The 16,411-nt window shown below is 42.3% G+C and overlaps 1 protein-coding gene and 1 non-coding gene across 2 annotated transcripts in view; both read right to left on the bottom strand.

Moving 5' to 3' along the window:
* The window catches only part of LOC116463534 (unconventional myosin-Ie), a 235,729-nt gene that overhangs the window by 203,380 nt on the left and 15,938 nt on the right, over nt 1-16,411 (bottom strand). The gene's annotated exons all lie outside the window — the stretch shown is intronic.
* Nucleotides 420-523, bottom strand: LOC116463544 (U6 spliceosomal RNA). Its single transcript, XR_004246711.1, has one exon. It is a non-coding gene; the product is annotated as a U6 spliceosomal RNA (small nuclear RNA).

Here is a 16,411-nt window from a genome sequence, read left to right on the forward strand (position 1 = left end):
AAAAATTAGCTGGACGTGGCAGCACGCACCTGTAATCCCAGCTACTCGGGAGGCTGAGGTACAATAGCTTGAACACGGGAGGCAGAGGTTGCAGTGAGCTGAGATCCCGCCACGGCACTCCAGCCTGGGACAGAGCGAGACTTCATTACAAAAAAAAAAAAAGAAAAATCTTCAAAGAACATAAAATTCATTTTAATTTTAAATTTTTGTGCATATATAAGTAGGTGTATATGGATATTTTGATACAGGCATGCAATGTATAATAATCACATGATCGAAAATGGGGTATCCACACCCTCAAAAATCCTTTGTGTTTCAAAAAATCCAGTAATACTCTTTTAGTTATTTTTAAATGCACAAATGATTATTGACTATAGTTGCTCTGTTGTGCTAGCAAATACTAGATTTTTTTTTCAATAAAATTTAAAATACACTTCATGAATTTGCATGACATCCTTGCGCAGGAGCCATGCTAATCTTCTCTGTGTCATTCCAATTTTAGTACACGTGCTGCTGTGAGCACGCAAATGCTAGCTCTTATTCTTTCTATTATTTCTAACTATTTCTTTGTACCCATTAACCATAACCCCTGTCTCCCCAGTTCCCCTTCCCAGCCTCTGGTAATCATCACTCTATTCCCTATCTCCATGAGTTCAATACTTTTCATTGTTAGCTCCCACAAATAAGTGAGAAAATATGAAATTTGTCTTTCTGTGCCTGGCTTATTTCACTTAACATAATGACCTCCAGTTCCATTCATGTTCTTGCAAATGACAAATGACAGGGTTTCATTCTTTTTTATGGCTGATTAGTAATCTGTTGTGTAACTATACCACATTTTCTTTATGTGGTACAGATTTCATTCATCAGTTGATGGACACTTAGGTTGATTCCAAATATTTGCTATTGTGAATAGTGCTAGGATAAACATGGGAGTGCAGATATCTCTTCCATATGCTTATTTTCTTTCTTTAAGGTGTACACCTACCAATGGAATTGCTGGATCATAAAGTAGCTAGCTCTATTTTTAGTTTTTGAGGAACCGCCCTTCTGTTCTCCATAGTGGCTGTACTGATTTATATTTCCACCAACCGTGTATGAGAGTTCCCTTTTCCCCTTTTCTTCACATCCTTGCCAGCATTCATTATTGCCCATCTTTTGCATAAAAGCCATTTCTACTTGGGTGAGATGATATCTCATTGTAGTTTTTATTGGCATGTCTCTGATTTTCAGTGGTGTGGAGCACCTTTTCTTTTTTTTTTTTTTTTTTGAGATGGAGTCTCACTCTGTCGCCCAGGCTGGAGTGCAGTGGCGCAATCTCGGCTCACTGCAAGCTCTGCCTCCCGGGTTCACGCCATTCTCCTGCCTCAGCCTCTCCGAGTAGCTGGGACTACAGGCGCCCGCCACCATGCCCGGCTAATTTTTTGTATTTTTAGTAGAGACGGGGTTTCACCGTGGTCTCGATCTCCTGACCTCGTGATCCGCCCACCTTGGCCTCCCAAAGTGCTGGGATTACAACCGTGAGCCACCGCGCCCAGCCGAGCACCTTTTCACACACCTGTTTGCCATTTGTACGTCTTCTTTTGAGAAATGTCTATTGATATTGTTTGCCCATTTTAAAATCAGATTAGATTTTTTCCTATAGAGTTATTTGAGTTCCTTCTATATTCTGGTTATTAAACCCTTGTGAGACGGAAAGTTTGCAAATATTTTCTCCCATTCTGTGGGTTGTCTCTTCATTTTGTTGATTTTTTCTTTTGCTGTGTGGAAGCTTTTTAACTTGATGTGATCCCATTTGTCCAAAAAATCTTTGCTTAGACCAATGTCCTAGAGTCTTCCCAATGTTTTCTTTTAGTAGTTTCATAGTTTGAAGTCTTAGATTTAAGTCATTAATCCATTTTGATTTGATTTGGTGAAGTGTGTTGCTTGTAGGCAATAGATCCTTGGGTCTTGCTTTTTATCCTCAGCTATTCTATGTCTTTTGATTGGAGAGTTTAATCTATTTACATTCAATGTTATTACTGATAAGTGAGGCCTAAATTTTGTTATTTGTTTTCTGGTTGTTTTGTGGTCTTCTCTTCCTTCTGTCCTTCTTCCCTATCTTCCTTTAAGGTGATTTTCTCAGTTGGCACATTTTAATTTCTTCCTTTTTATTTTCTGTGTACCTGTTTTATGTTTTAGATTTGAGGTTACCATGAGGCTTGCAAATAACATCTTATAACCCATTATTTTAAACTGATCACAGCTTAACATTGATTGCATAAACAAAAAGCAAAAAGACAACTAATAAAAACTCTATAATTTTGTCTCGCCACTTTTTAACTTTTTGTTGTTTCTATTTATCTTACTGTACTGTCTATGCCTTGAAAAGTTATTATTTTTGATGGGTTCATCCTTTCATCTTTCTATTTAAGATATGAATAGTTTATACACTACAATTATAGTGTTATAATATTCTGTGGTTTTCTGTGCACTTACTATTATCAGTGAGTTTTGTACCTTCAGATGATTTCTCATTGCTTATTAACATCCTTTTCTTTCTGATTGAAGAACTCCCTTTAGCATTTATTGTAGGACAGGCCTGGGGTTGATAAATCTCTCAGCTTTTTTTTGTCTGGGAAGGTCTTTATTTTTCCTTCATGTTTGGAGGATATTTTTGCCAGTTATACCATTCTAGAGTAAACTTTTTTTTTTTTTTTTTAATCCTTCAGCACTTTATGCCACTCTCTCCTGGCCTGTACGGTTTCCACTGAAAAGTCTGCTGCCAGATGTGTTGGAGCTCCATCATATGTTGTTTATTTTCTGTTGCTGCTTTTAGAATCCTTTCTTTATCCTTGACCTTTGGGAGTTTTGTTATTACATGCCTTGAGGTAATTTCCTTTTATAGTTAAATCTGCTTGGTGTTCTATAACCTTCTTGTACTTAAGTTTTGATATATTTTGTTTGGGAAATTATCTTATTATCCCTTTGAATAAACTTTCCACCACTATCTCTCTTTCTCTCTACCTCCTTTAAGGCCAATAATTCTTGGATTTGCCCTTCTGAAGCTATTTTCCAGATCTTGTAAGCGGGCTTCATTCTTTTTTATTTTTTTCTTTTGTCTCCTCTGACTGTGTATTTTCAAATAGTCTGTCTTCAAGCTCACTAATTCTTTCTTCTGCTTGATCAGTTCTGCTACTAACAGACTCTGATGCATTCTTCAGTATGTCAATTGCATTCAGCAGCTCAAGAATTTCTGCCTGATTCTCTTAACTTACTTCAATTTCTTGTTAAATTTATCTGATAAGATTCTGAGTTCCTCCTCTGTGTTACCTTGAATTTGAGTTTCCGCAAAACAGCTATTTTGAGCTCTCTTTCTGAAAGGTCCCATATCTTTGTCTCTCTGGGATTGACCCCTGGTCAATTTATTTCATTTGGTAAGGCCATGTTTTCCCAGATGGTTTTGATGCTTGTGGATATTCATGGGTGTCTAGGCATTGAAGAGTTAAGAATTTATTGTAGGCTTCACAATCTGGAGTTGTTTGTACCCATCCTTCTTGGGAAGGCTTTCCGAGTATTCAAAGGGACTTGGTTGTTATGATCTAAGTTTGTGGATACCACAGCCATATCTGCATTATGGGGTACCCCAAGCCCAGTAACACTGTAGTTCTTGTGGACTCGTAGAGGTACTGCCTTGGTGGTCTTGTGTAAGATCCAAACGAACTCTCTGGATTACCAGGCAGAGACTCTTGTTCTTTTCCGTTACTTTTTCCCAAACAGAGTTTCCCTGTCTGTGCTGAGATGTGTGGAGCTAGGGGAAGGGTGACAAAAGCACCCCTATGACCACCACCACTGGGACTGCAGGTCTGACCTGAAGTCAGTACAACACTGGGTCTTGCCCAAGGCCTGTGTAACTATCTGGCCTATGTTCCCTCAAGGCCCTAGGGCTCTACAATCATCAAGCAGTGAAGCCAGCTAGGCTTGTGTCCTTTCCTTCAGGACAGCCCTGGGCCCAGGTGGGTCCAGAGATGCTATCAGGGAACCAGGGTCTGGAGTCAGAAACCTTACAAATCTACTGAGTACTTTATTCTACTGTGGCTAAGCTGGCACCAAAACCACCAAAGTCCTTCCCACTCTTACCTCCCACCTTTCCCCAAGCAGGTTTCTCTTCTCCACCCCACAGGCCCACAGGGAGTGCTGCCAGGGCACCACCAATCAAAGAGCATAATATTTAGATTCAATAAATACAAGCAGCCATTAGCCAGTCAATAGGCACTAGAATCAGTAGGTACTAAAAGACCAAGAACTCAAACTAGCATGTCATTTTTTAAAAATCAACTCATGTTTGCATATTGATAGGATATGACCACAGCTTTCAAAATAACTTGAAGTACTTTACTTACAAAGACAAACAGAAAAAATTTTAAATGCCTAACTTTTTATGAAGAAAAAAAGAACATCAAGAAAAGAAAGAGGCTTGACCAATCAGGTAGACAGAAGAGCCACTTCTCCCTGAAGATGAGGGACTTCAGAAGCCACAGCAGATTAAACACATCCAGCCCACTGGAAGCTCTTTTCCAAAAGCAATCAGGTAACAGTACACAGAATGGCTAATAGATCAGAAAGGCAGTTGAAGTATTTAAATTAGAGAAAAAAAAAACCTAAGCAAAGTGCAGAATATTGCAGAAGAAATATAGCATAAAAAAGCAAAGGTACCAGGACTGAGGGTTTAACTCTTACCACACATTACCCTCTCTAAGCCTCAGCTTTCTCTTGGGGAGCCTCAAAATCCTGTGCTCAAGGGATTCTCCTGCCTCTGCCTCCTGATTAGCTGGGACTACAGGCACATGTGCCACCACACTCAGCTAATTAAAAAAAATTTTTTAGGAATAGGGGTCTTATTATATTGCCCAGCTTTACCAGCTTATTAGAACCCAATGGGTTAAGCATTTAGCTTTAACTTTGGCTTTTAATCTGCTGTCAAAAAATAGAACTGCCTAACTACTTTTATACTTCCTGTGATACAAGATGATTGAGGAAAGACAGGGAAATGCAAAGAGAGAGGTACCAGGAATAGGACACTTTTAACAGCTCGCATGCCCTGACTCTGGGAATGGAGGGATATTTAGCCTGTGGATGCTAAGGATATATAGAATATTTACCAATTCTGAGTCTCTAAGGCCTTCTGTGAGTTATCCATGGTTTAGACACATGTCTGGATTAAAGAGTTACTGTTACTTTCCTCTGCTTTCACATAAAACTTCCTTAAAGCTGTGACAACAATTCTGGGGTAGAGGGATGAGATTTTACTCAGCAGTTGCATTGCTTTCTTTTTAAAAGACTTTCAAATGCAGCTAAAACACATAGAGGTAGTGCTTCCGAATGTGTGTGAATATCACTTTATAGTTTGCAAAACACTTTTTATATAATTGGTTCTTAGAATTATTTGATTCCTGGAATCATCCTTTTTTCCTTCCGAGATTATCAGCAAAGGCCTGGCTCCCACTTCTGAATCCCTCATTCAGCTAGGCAGAATTAAGACATCTTTCCCCTTCTTCCACTTGTGCTTTCTTGACCTTAGGATGACGAGGTGCATCACTGAACATCCAGCCCCTGACCAGGGACCTATTCAGAAGCACAAACTGCAGGCTGTGTCCCACCATGGATCACATTCAGCCCAGACTCAGCTCCTTCTGCAACCCTGCCAAAGAGCCTACGAATGACGGCCCCATAGCCCAGGGCACTCTGTTAATGAAGAAGAGTGCCCTGGGACACTTGAGGAGAACCTGTTTTGTTTTGTCTCATGTTTTTGAAGCAAGAGTAAAAAATAGAATGCCTCAGAATGCTACAATCCCTCTATATTCAGGTGAGTGAGATTCTTGTAATTCTGTGGGTTATGACATGATATCCATTAAATTATAAGAACTATGGATAAAATTATTAATATTTTCAAAAGACAATGTTTTAGGAAATATCCCATTCAAATCAGTAACAAGGGTTATGAAATGCCAGTAATAAACTTAAGCCGGGCGCGGTGGTTCAAGCCTGTAATCCCAGCACTTTGGGAGGCCGAGGCGGGCGGATCACGAGGTCAGGAGATCGAGACCATCCTGGCTAACACGGTGAAACCCCGTCTCTACTAAAAATACAAAAAATTAGCCGGACGTGTTGGCGGGCGCCTGTAGTCCCAGCTACTCGGGAGGCCGAGGCAGGAGAATGGCGTGAACCCGGGAGGCGGAGCTTGCAGTGAGCCGAGATTGCGCCACTGCACTCCAGCCTGGGGGACAGAGTGAGACTCTGTCTCAAAAATAAAATAAAATAAAATAAAATAAAACAAAACAAAATAAAATAAAATAGACTTAAGAAACGGGGAAGATGGCTGGGCATGGTGTCTCACGCCTGTAATCCCAGCACTTCTGGAGGATCACTAGAGCCCAGGAGATCAAGACCAGCCTGGGCAACATGGCAAAACCTTATCTCTACAAAATAAATAAATAAAATTAGCTGGGCATGAAGGCACACAGCTGTAGTTCCAGCTACTCAGGAGGCTGAGATGGCAGGATTGATTGATCCCAGGAGGTGGAGGTTGCAGTGAGCCCTGATCATGCCACTGCATTCCAGCCTGGGTGACAGAGCGAGACCTTGTCTAAACCCCCCCCCCCAAAAAAGTGAAAGAATTGTGTAAAGAAAAGCATAAAGATCAATGGAGGCCCTGAAAGAAGGGCTGATGGGGATGGACACCATGTCTGTGGATATAAGGCATCAGTTACAAAGACGTTCACCTTCTTAAAGTGCTCTAGAGCAGGGGCTCCCAACCCCGGGGCCATGGACCTGTGCCGGCAGTGGCCTGTCAGGAACCGGGCTGCACAGCAGCAGGTGAGCGGCTAGTGAGCAAGCATTACCGCCTGAGCTCCGCCTCCTGTCAGATCAAAGCAGCACTAGATTCCCATAGAAGGGCAAAGCCCATTGTGAACTGAGCATGCGCAGGATCTAGGCTGCGCGCTCCTTATGAGAATCTAATGCCGATTATTTGAGGTGGAACAGTTTTCTCCCAAAACCATCCCCACTCCACACCCCAGGCTGCAGAAAAGCTGTCTTCCACGAAATCGGTCCCTGGTGCCAGAAAGGTTGGGGACTGCTGCTCTAGAGGGTTCATGCTACTTCAACCAAAGTTCCAAAGAGATTTTGTTTTGGAACTTTGACACATTGATCCTAAATTTTATCTGGAAGAGTAAATGAGTATAAATTGCCAAGAACTCACTTAAAAAGGATTTAATTAGTAAAGTCTTGCCAAAAATAAAAATAAAAACATATTCCAAAACTAGAGTAATTATACAATGTGGTACTAGCAAACAGTTTAGGAATAAAGAAAAGGATCAAGGAAACAGAAGAGGCTAGAAACAAATGATAGATACGAATTTAACATAAGATAAAGGTGGCACTTCACAACAGAAGACAAAGAATGCACCACTGAATAAATTATTTTAAAGACCACTAACCATCCATTTGGAAAAAATTATACCCCTCACACCAGAAAAGTAAATTTCGGGTGACATAAGGAGCTAAAATTTAAAAATACAAAAAAGTTCTAGAGAAAATACGTATGTAATTACATAATTTGGGGTTAAGGAAGACAATCTAGGAAAAGCAAGAAAAACACCCTGCTGCTTACGATCCAAGACCCACGTCATTTTCAACTCCACACAGCTGTTAAAGCAGCGGTTCTCCTATCAGTTTTTCCACTGGAATCACCTGGAGCCCTGGTGAAAAACAGATTTTAAAGCCTCACCCCAAATCTGCTGAATCACCTCCTCAGGTGGTTTTGATGCCTCGCCATGTTTTGGAGGCCTCTGGTCTGGGGTCAACACCAAAGTGGGGAGGAGGTAAGAGAATTCAGGTGGTAAAACTACCATAGCCTTGCCATCGATGAACCCCCCCAGGTGCTAGTCACACAAAGGCTTACCTTTTGTAAAGTCCCCTGGGAACTAGTTTCCTATTTATTCAAGTCAGCTGTATTCAATAATACCCTCCCCCTAACCAAAAACGCCAAAACCACAAAACTTCCTAAGTTACATGGCGTGTTGCCGCGTGGCAAAAATACATCCTGATCAGTTTGCATTCGGTGTTGCATCAAATTATGGCATAGCCAACAATGCTTAAACATCCATCAACAGTGGCTCTCAACCTAGGCTGCTTTTAGGAACCATCCAGGAAACTTTGAAAAGTAATACAGTTGTGTCTGAATCCTTTTGGTCTAGGATGGTGCCCAAGGGTTGTCATTTTTAAAAAGCACTACAGGTGAATTTTAGCTGGATTAAGACCATTGGCTATGTGTCAGAAACAACTTCTGCTCCTTGGAGTTCAATATCTTTTTTTATTTTTTTGAGATGGAGTCTCACTCCGTTGCGCCCAGGCTGGAGTGCAATGGCACGATCACGGCTCACTGCAACCTCCGGCTCCCAGGTTCAAGTGATTCTCCTGCCTCAGCCTCTCTAGTAGCTGGGATCACAGGCATACGCCACCGTGCCCGGCTAATTTTGTATTTTTAGTAGAGATGGGGTTTCACGATGTTGGTCAGGCTGGTTTCAAACTCCTGACCTCGGGTGATCCGCCTACCTAGGCCTCCCAAAGTGCTGGGATTATAGGCGTGAGCCACCGCACGCAGCGGAGTTCACTATCTTAATGAGACACAAAAGCTTAAAGGGTCTAACACAAGGCAGACCATGATGCATGAGGTAAGAACATTTCAAACTAGGTGCCATGGACATATGGAAGAGGAAAGTGTCTATCTGGGAAGGCTTGGGGTCCAGGGGAGGGAATTTTGTTGAGCCTAGATCTAGAAACTGATCTAAGACTTGGACATGACGGAAGGACACCCAGGCAAGGGGAAAAATGGGGATCATTTGAAACCTTATTAATAGTAATTATTAATGAGTAATTATTTCATTTTCCTCCCATAACTTCCCATATAAACATCTTAGGTATATATGCATATGCCTCCTATATTTTTTCTACTTGCAATTATAATTTTCTAATGATTTTGTCATACTGCATATGAAATGGATATAATTATGTCTTTAGCTTCTAGACAAGGCTGTGATTCCTCCAGCTCAGGGTTAAGGCAGAAAAGGGTGTCTTTCCTCCACTCCCAGTAATGCACTATTAGCAATCTACCATATAAAAAAGGGTAAACTGAACCCACTCTATTCAGAAAATTTCAACTCAAAAACCTTCTTTAAATTACCCAGCCAGTTAGGGAGGAGGATGATGAGAAATCATCCTCATCCTTGCCAAGAATTTTTTCAAATAAGCAAACTATCCTGCCCAAATTCAGTGAATGCATTACTAATTAATTTCGTTCTGTGATGTCTGTTCTACATGACGATGATATAACTTTCTGCAAAACAAAAACTGAAGCACTCTACATCTGCCATCCATCCCTCCCCAAACTAGGAGATATGAAAGTTTGAGGCTGGGCAGGTCAAGCAGGGATGTGTCTGTTTTCTTGAACCATTTCTAACCTTACTCAATTATTTCCAACTGAAGCATTTCCTTAACAGGCAACATGCAACTCTTTCAAAGACAATCTATTAAAAGACTGGAGAGAAATGATATCATTTCCCTAAAATTTAGTGAGCCAGGACTTGAACAGGTTCGTTAGAAAAACACTAATGAGGTAACTCTATTGTTGCCTCTAACTTTAGGGCGATGTGGTAGTCAGAAAGGAGGGGTGGCTAGAACACAGCCTCAGCCACGACCAGGTTGTGGTGCATTACATAGTCCCAATGGTGGTATCTAAGGCATTTTATAATTTTCTTATTAATTGTCAATGCATCACCACTTGAATGAAAAGAGAATGGAAGCTATTCTTACTTCATTTTTTAACAAATGAAACTGAAGTACAGTTAAGTAATTTGTTCTACTCAGTTCCAGGAAACAATGTGGGGAGGAGGGCCTCCTTCCCTGATCACCAGGCAGACTCCTGCCTTTCCTCAGGGTGGAAGAGATCCACTGCTGCTGTCTGCTGACTCACCTTCACACTCCAGCTAGAGGATACACTGACTCACAGTTTCATTACCTTCTATTCGCCATGGCTGTAGTAGTAGACATTCAGAAATGGGAGTTCCAAGAACTGAGCAGGAGAAGGAAAAGAATGTAGATAAAACTGAAAAGGACAAAGGGTACAGCCTCTATCATTCAATAAACCAGAAAAGACACAGGAGAATGTAGTGTCTGCCCTCAGAGACTACATGCATTACTGAGAGGAAAGTGGGGAGAAGAGGGCTGATCCACAGCTAACCATAATTCCCCAATATGAACTGCCAGATAACTAGGGAATGTCGAGAGTGTACAGGAATGTGGGAAGGCCAAAGGGAAAGATGGTGAATTCTGAAAAATACAAAGAAATGTAAATTATCTCTGATCTCAAGAGGCTTACAGTCTACTTGGGCTGTAAGAGACTGTGTGAAAACAGATAACAATGCAAGATGACATCGTTTAGTCCCAAATAAATAACTCTATGACAAGGGCCACAATTTGGAGAAGGGAATGATCTCTGAGTTAAATCAAAGGCTTCCAGGAAATGAGCCTTTAATTGTTGTTGTTGTTTTTTGTTTGGCTGGTTTTTTGTTTTTTTATCTTTTTTGAGAGGGAGTCTCGCTCTGTCGCCCACGCTGGAGTGCAGTGGCGCGATCTCGGCTCACTGCAAGCTCCGCCTCCCAGGTTCACGCCATTCTCCAGCCTCAGCCTCCTGAGTAGCTGGGACTACAGGTGTCCACCACCACGCCTAGCTAATTTTTTTGTGTGAATTTTTAGTAGACACGGGGTTGCACGGTGTTAGCCAGGATGGTCTCAATCTCCTGACCTCATGATCCGCCCACCTCGGACTGCCAAAGTGCTGGGATTACAGGTGTGAGTCAACGCGCCCGGCCTTACTTGGTTTTTTAAGGATTCAGATAAACAGCAAAAAAGGGAAGGGAAATCTAGTCACAGGAAATGGCCTGACCATGGAGTGTATTCTAGGCAGACTATAAAACATAAACCTGAGAATAAGTTCATTCGTTCATTCAATCAATATTCAGTGAGAATCCACTGTGTACAAGCACTGTGCAAGGAGCTAATAGCAGGAACAAGGCATGTAGGCTGCCCTCACGGAGTTTATTTCAGAAGGACTACTGGAAAATCGAATTGGATAAACGCAACCAGTAACTGGTTTAATTGAGACCGTAATGCATTTTGGTCTTTAGACTGTTCCCAGTAGGAACTGAGAGTTTTTGAGGATGAATGACAGGTGCAAAGCCGTGTTACTAGAAGATGATTGCGCTGATGCTATTTCTGTGAATTACCGGGGGATAAGAGTGAAGACCACTTAAGAAACTCTTGTAATGTTCCCAGTGTAAGACAATGCACATCCAAACTGGGGTGGCCACTGTGAAAAGGAAGGGGGAGCCTGCAAAGATATACTCACAGGGCGTTGGAACTGGCAGGAGCAAGGCAGGGACAGGAACAACAGACAAAGACACTACTGTCTCCAGCATAGATGCCTGGGGGAATTCTAAAAGGAAAACCAGGTAGGAGGAAAAGGTAAGGTGCAGTTCTCCAGCACCAGGACTGGAGTGTTCTGAAGGCTGGGCTCTTTTCAATGCCCTTCTCTATTTTCATGCTATTGATAGTCCCCATTCTGGATCTCTTTCTTCCTCTCTGGCCTGATAAAATCTGTTCTTAGCCTCTTTAGGAGAAGGTTTGATAGCCTAGTTCAGAGGGATCAGTAATGGGAGAAAGTATGGCATGGACAGCAGCCGTGGAAGAGGCACCCCGGGTTGATAGATTTTCCAAGCGTGCTGTCGGCAACAACCTATTCTGTGCATCTCCTTAAAGACAGGTGGACTCCCTCTAGAATTGTCTAGGAGAAAAGTTTCCCTCGATTCCACTTGGAAGAATTGCTCTTTAATTTTTGGTTGAGCAGGATAATTAGAGATGATTGAGTCGCATATCTGAAAGTTTGGGATATTTGGCACGTCCCTAACCTTGGAAGATGATATCCTGGAGGGCGGCCACCACACTTCCTCTGGGGAAGTGTTCCTGTGCAGTAGTGCTTTGCAATCATCTAGAGACCGTGTTAAAACACAGATCTGGAATCAGGTGTGGGTGGGACCTTAAGTTCTACATTTCTAATAATATCCCAGGGATGCCCATGCTATTAGTCCATGGACCCACAACCTAAATATGCACGTGTCTAGAAGCGAACAGCTCCTCCTCTAAGCAGACCTTAGATTCAGATGACCAGGAGTTTAAATCCCCTCTCTGCCACTTTTCAGATGGGTGACCTTAAACACGGTACCTAACTCGTTTTCCTCGTCTGTAAACCAAGGAAAATACTAATATGCACTTTAAAGTAGATACAAATGCTGGATGATACAGAGTGGTTTCTTAGTAATCGCTAGTTCCAATAGCAGATTCTCTTCTATTCAACAGCGTGTTAAACTGTTAAATTCACGGAAGCATACCCAGCCCCCCTTCAAAGGCTCTAAGGTCTGCAGAAGGAATTACCAAGAAAGCAAAGCACAGAACTCCCTCAGAAACTGGAGGAGCCACTGAAAACTCTTTATCACCATGTAATCCTGTACAATCACAAGCACTTCCGAAACAGCATTATCCTGTATTTGTCTGAGTGATTTATAACGTTAAGATCGACCACATGATTTCCTAGCTCTAAATTTCCCAAACTCCGGTTTGCAGGAAAAGGAAGCATTTCTTTTCTAAGGAAGTCAGCACACCTAGATCTAGCCAACAGCAGTTGATTTAAGTTTCTTCAACCTTCACATTTCCCTTTCTCAAAAGTTGGACCCCACCAGCATTAAAAACTACTGTCCTAGCACATTACAAAGTTAATCAATCTAAAATGTCTTGTTTATACTAAAATTATAAAAATGCATTTAAGCCAGGTGTAGTGCTGCATGCCTGTAGTCCCAGCTACTTGGGAGGCTGAGGTAAGAGGATCGCTTGACCCCAGGAGTTTAAGGCTGCAGTGAGTTGTGATGGCACCACTGTACTCCAGCCTGGGTGAGAGATAGAGACCCTGTCTCAAAAAAAAAAAAAAAAAATGCATTTACAACATGAACCAGAATAGTCTTATACTGGATTCTTTGTCAAAGATGAAGAAACAGACCCGGTGCAGTGGCTCACACCTATAATCTTAGCACTCTGGGAGGCCGAGGCGGGCAGATTACCTGAGGTCAGGAGTTCAAGACCATCTGGCTAACATGGAGAAACCCCGTTTCTACTAAAAATACAAAAAACTAGCTGGGTGTAGTGGCGGACGCCTGTAATCCCAGCTACTTGGAAGGCTGAGGCGGAAGAATCACTTGAACCCGGGAGGTGGAGATTGTAGTGAGCCGAGATCACGCCATTCCACCCCAGCTTGGGCAACAAGAGCAAAACTCCATCTCAAAAAAATAAAAAAAAGAAAGAAAAAAACGCAAAGGTAAAGAAACAAACCTCTATATTTTGAAAAGCAAACCACAGCTCTGTAAAAGTGAAATTTTTGTCCTGTTAAATATCATCATTCCCTTGTACACATTAATCTTTTAACCCCCAAAACCTAAAGCATGTGAACATAAATAGGCCCCAAAATAATCTAGAGTTTGTGTGTACAGATAGAAAAAATGTGCATATTTTATTTTTAAAATTACTCTCACTTTCTCTATCACACACTAAGAAAAACCCCCATTTGGAGAAAGCCACACCCATCACTAACGGGCTCGATCAACCTTTCAAAACAACATTAACGGCAAACATTAAGAGCCGTTCAAAACCAAGGGAAATGACACGACACTTGAAAAAAGTTCTCTCAATGTAAATGAAGCTACTGGAATTTGTGAGGAGCAGAATAAACAAAACAATTAAGCCATTAGCATGTCTCCTTTGAGACTGTCCTGGCCTTTGGAGGAGAGCAATACCAGATTCCTCTAGCACAGGTGGATGGTACGTTAGCTTAAGGAAAAACACAGGCAGCAAATTCTCCTCTTTAAACCAGAACACACACAACCTTGGTCAGGAAATTTTACATTCTGAAAGTCCGTATCACCTAACCAGGAAAACCTTCTTATCCTGGCCATGAATCTGGCACTGATCTTTTATATCAGCAAAAGCAGTCTAACCACTCCCCCACAAAGATCAGAAAAGCCCTTGCTTGGGGTCACAGGTCTGGGTGTCCTCAGGTGGCAGAACTCGAACAGGCTGCTGCCTCCACGCCAGTTGGGCACCTGGCATGTGAACCTACATGTGATCATAAATATCAGGCTCCAAAATGGTGCCCAGGTGGGCACCATTGCAACAGCTCTCTGTTCGGAGTTGGGAGCTTTTGAACGGATAGTGCCCCTGTGAATTTGGTTTCCATTTTGACCTGGAAAGAGTAGCTCCACCCCTTGTGGGGAGAGGTCAGGACTGGTTGTGTGATCTCAGGTAATTAATTACCTAGCCTCTCAATTGAAGGGGCCCGAGTAGGAAAGGAGTGAGAAACAGGTAGAAACCTTCCCGGCCTACCAGCTTCCCTCCACAGCTACTCCCTCCGGCAGGAGCCCCACCGAACCACTAATATCCTGTTCTGTGAAAAGAAAACTCAAAAGGAAGCCCTAGTGGTTTTATCTGAGGGGGATATTTTTATCTTTGAAAAATATTTCCAGTTTACAATTAGTTGTCTCCTTTAATCTGCTGGCTCTCATCAATCACTCATTCACTGGCGGCTGCCTTGCTGCCACCAAGTTGAATTGGAAGGTTTTCAGTCCTCTGGGCACTTTTCGTCTAGTGGCAAACAGTTGTTCAATTCAGCAAAGTTGCCAAGTCTACCCCATGCCAGAAATACAAACACGAACCACAAGCATGACAGTGTCCCTCTCCGTCATGACTTTCCAACCAAGGAGGACGGAATAATAAATATTAAAAATATCACTCAAAAACTTCCGATTGGCAGGAGGGCCCCAATTTACCTTGCCTGTCTCAAGTCCTCCATTCCTTGTCTACAAGCCACTGGCAATTCCTCCTTCCAAATGTTCTAACTGGTGGTCTAGATATCTTTCCAGATAGTACAGGTTACCTACTCCTGCCACTCATGTGGGAGGCTATTTCTTTTACCCTTCTGTAGAGCTTAGGATACTTCACCCAGCCACCTGGAGCTGGAAATGGACTCTAAAAAGCTCAAAAAGTACGAATCTGCCAATTTTTCACTTGAGTTCCAGAACAAAGATTTCACGGGCACAGTTTGACCCTGCCAGTCTTAGTTTTACCTAAGCATTTTAAACATCCACATTCAACCTGTCCTTCAAAACCACATGCAATTTTAAAAAGCAAATTGTCTAATGCACTACCCATGGCAATTCTTTCAATTCCTTTTTCCATCTCTTGTATTTGCCTTTTTTTTTTTTTTTTTTTTTTTTTTTTGAGACAGGCTCTGACTCTGTCACCCAGGCTGGAGTACAGTGGCATGATCAGGGCTCACGGCAGCCTCACTGTGCCAGGATTAAGCAATCTTCCCACCTCAGCCTCCCAAGTAGCTGGAACTACAGGCACACACCACGATGCCTGTCTAATTTTTGTTTATTTTTTGTAGAGACGAGGTCTCACAATGTTGCCCAGGCTGGTTTCGAATGCCTGGGCTCAAGCAATCCACCTGCCTAGGCCTCCCAAAGTGCTGGGATTATAAGTATGAGCCACCGCGCTCAGCATATTTGCCTATTTCTTAGGCGTCTACACTTGTGAAAATCACTGGCAACATATACAACAGATTCTGTTTTCTAGGAGAACCGCCTTTTGTTAAACAGTTGTAGGGGGAAGGCGTTCACCCCATTTTCAACATTATAGCTGCTGATGAGTGAAGAAAGGCATCATGACTGCAGATTGCTTTCTACTGCCTTCCAGGGACAAGCCACATGGCTTTCAGGTGCCCTTTTAAGTGTCTTTTTATCAGCTGTCTCCTCTCTGTCCTCAACATTCCATCTTTCCAAAGGGCAAGCACAACGGAGTGAGGAGTGACACACGTCAGAGAAGGTTCCAACGAAAATCAAAGGCTTGCCACATTTAAATCACAGGGTGCTTTCACCTATTCGTTCTATCAGCTGAGTACCCATCAGCAGCAGTTTTTTGGAGTAGATTTTAAGAATGCTCTACCTTGTAGGCAGTTCTGCATCCTACTTTTGTCCCTCAAGGAAAAGACCTGGGGGTAGTTTTAAAGATTGTATACTCATGCTTAACAAAAAGAAATACAAACATTTTTCCCATTAAGTTTTTTGGGGTTTTTTGTTGTTGTTTTTCCTGAAACAGGGTCTCTCTCTCTGCAATCTCGGCTCACTGCACCGTCTGCCTCCCAGGCTCCAGCAATCCTCCCATATAAGCCTCCCAAGTAGCTGGGACTACAGGTGTGCAATACCACACCCGG

Source organism: Hylobates moloch, unplaced genomic scaffold, assembly GCF_009828535.3.
Source record: "Hylobates moloch isolate HMO894 unplaced genomic scaffold, HMol_V3 SCAFFOLD_40, whole genome shotgun sequence".
NCBI classification, from domain to species: Eukaryota; Metazoa; Chordata; class Mammalia; order Primates; family Hylobatidae; genus Hylobates; species Hylobates moloch.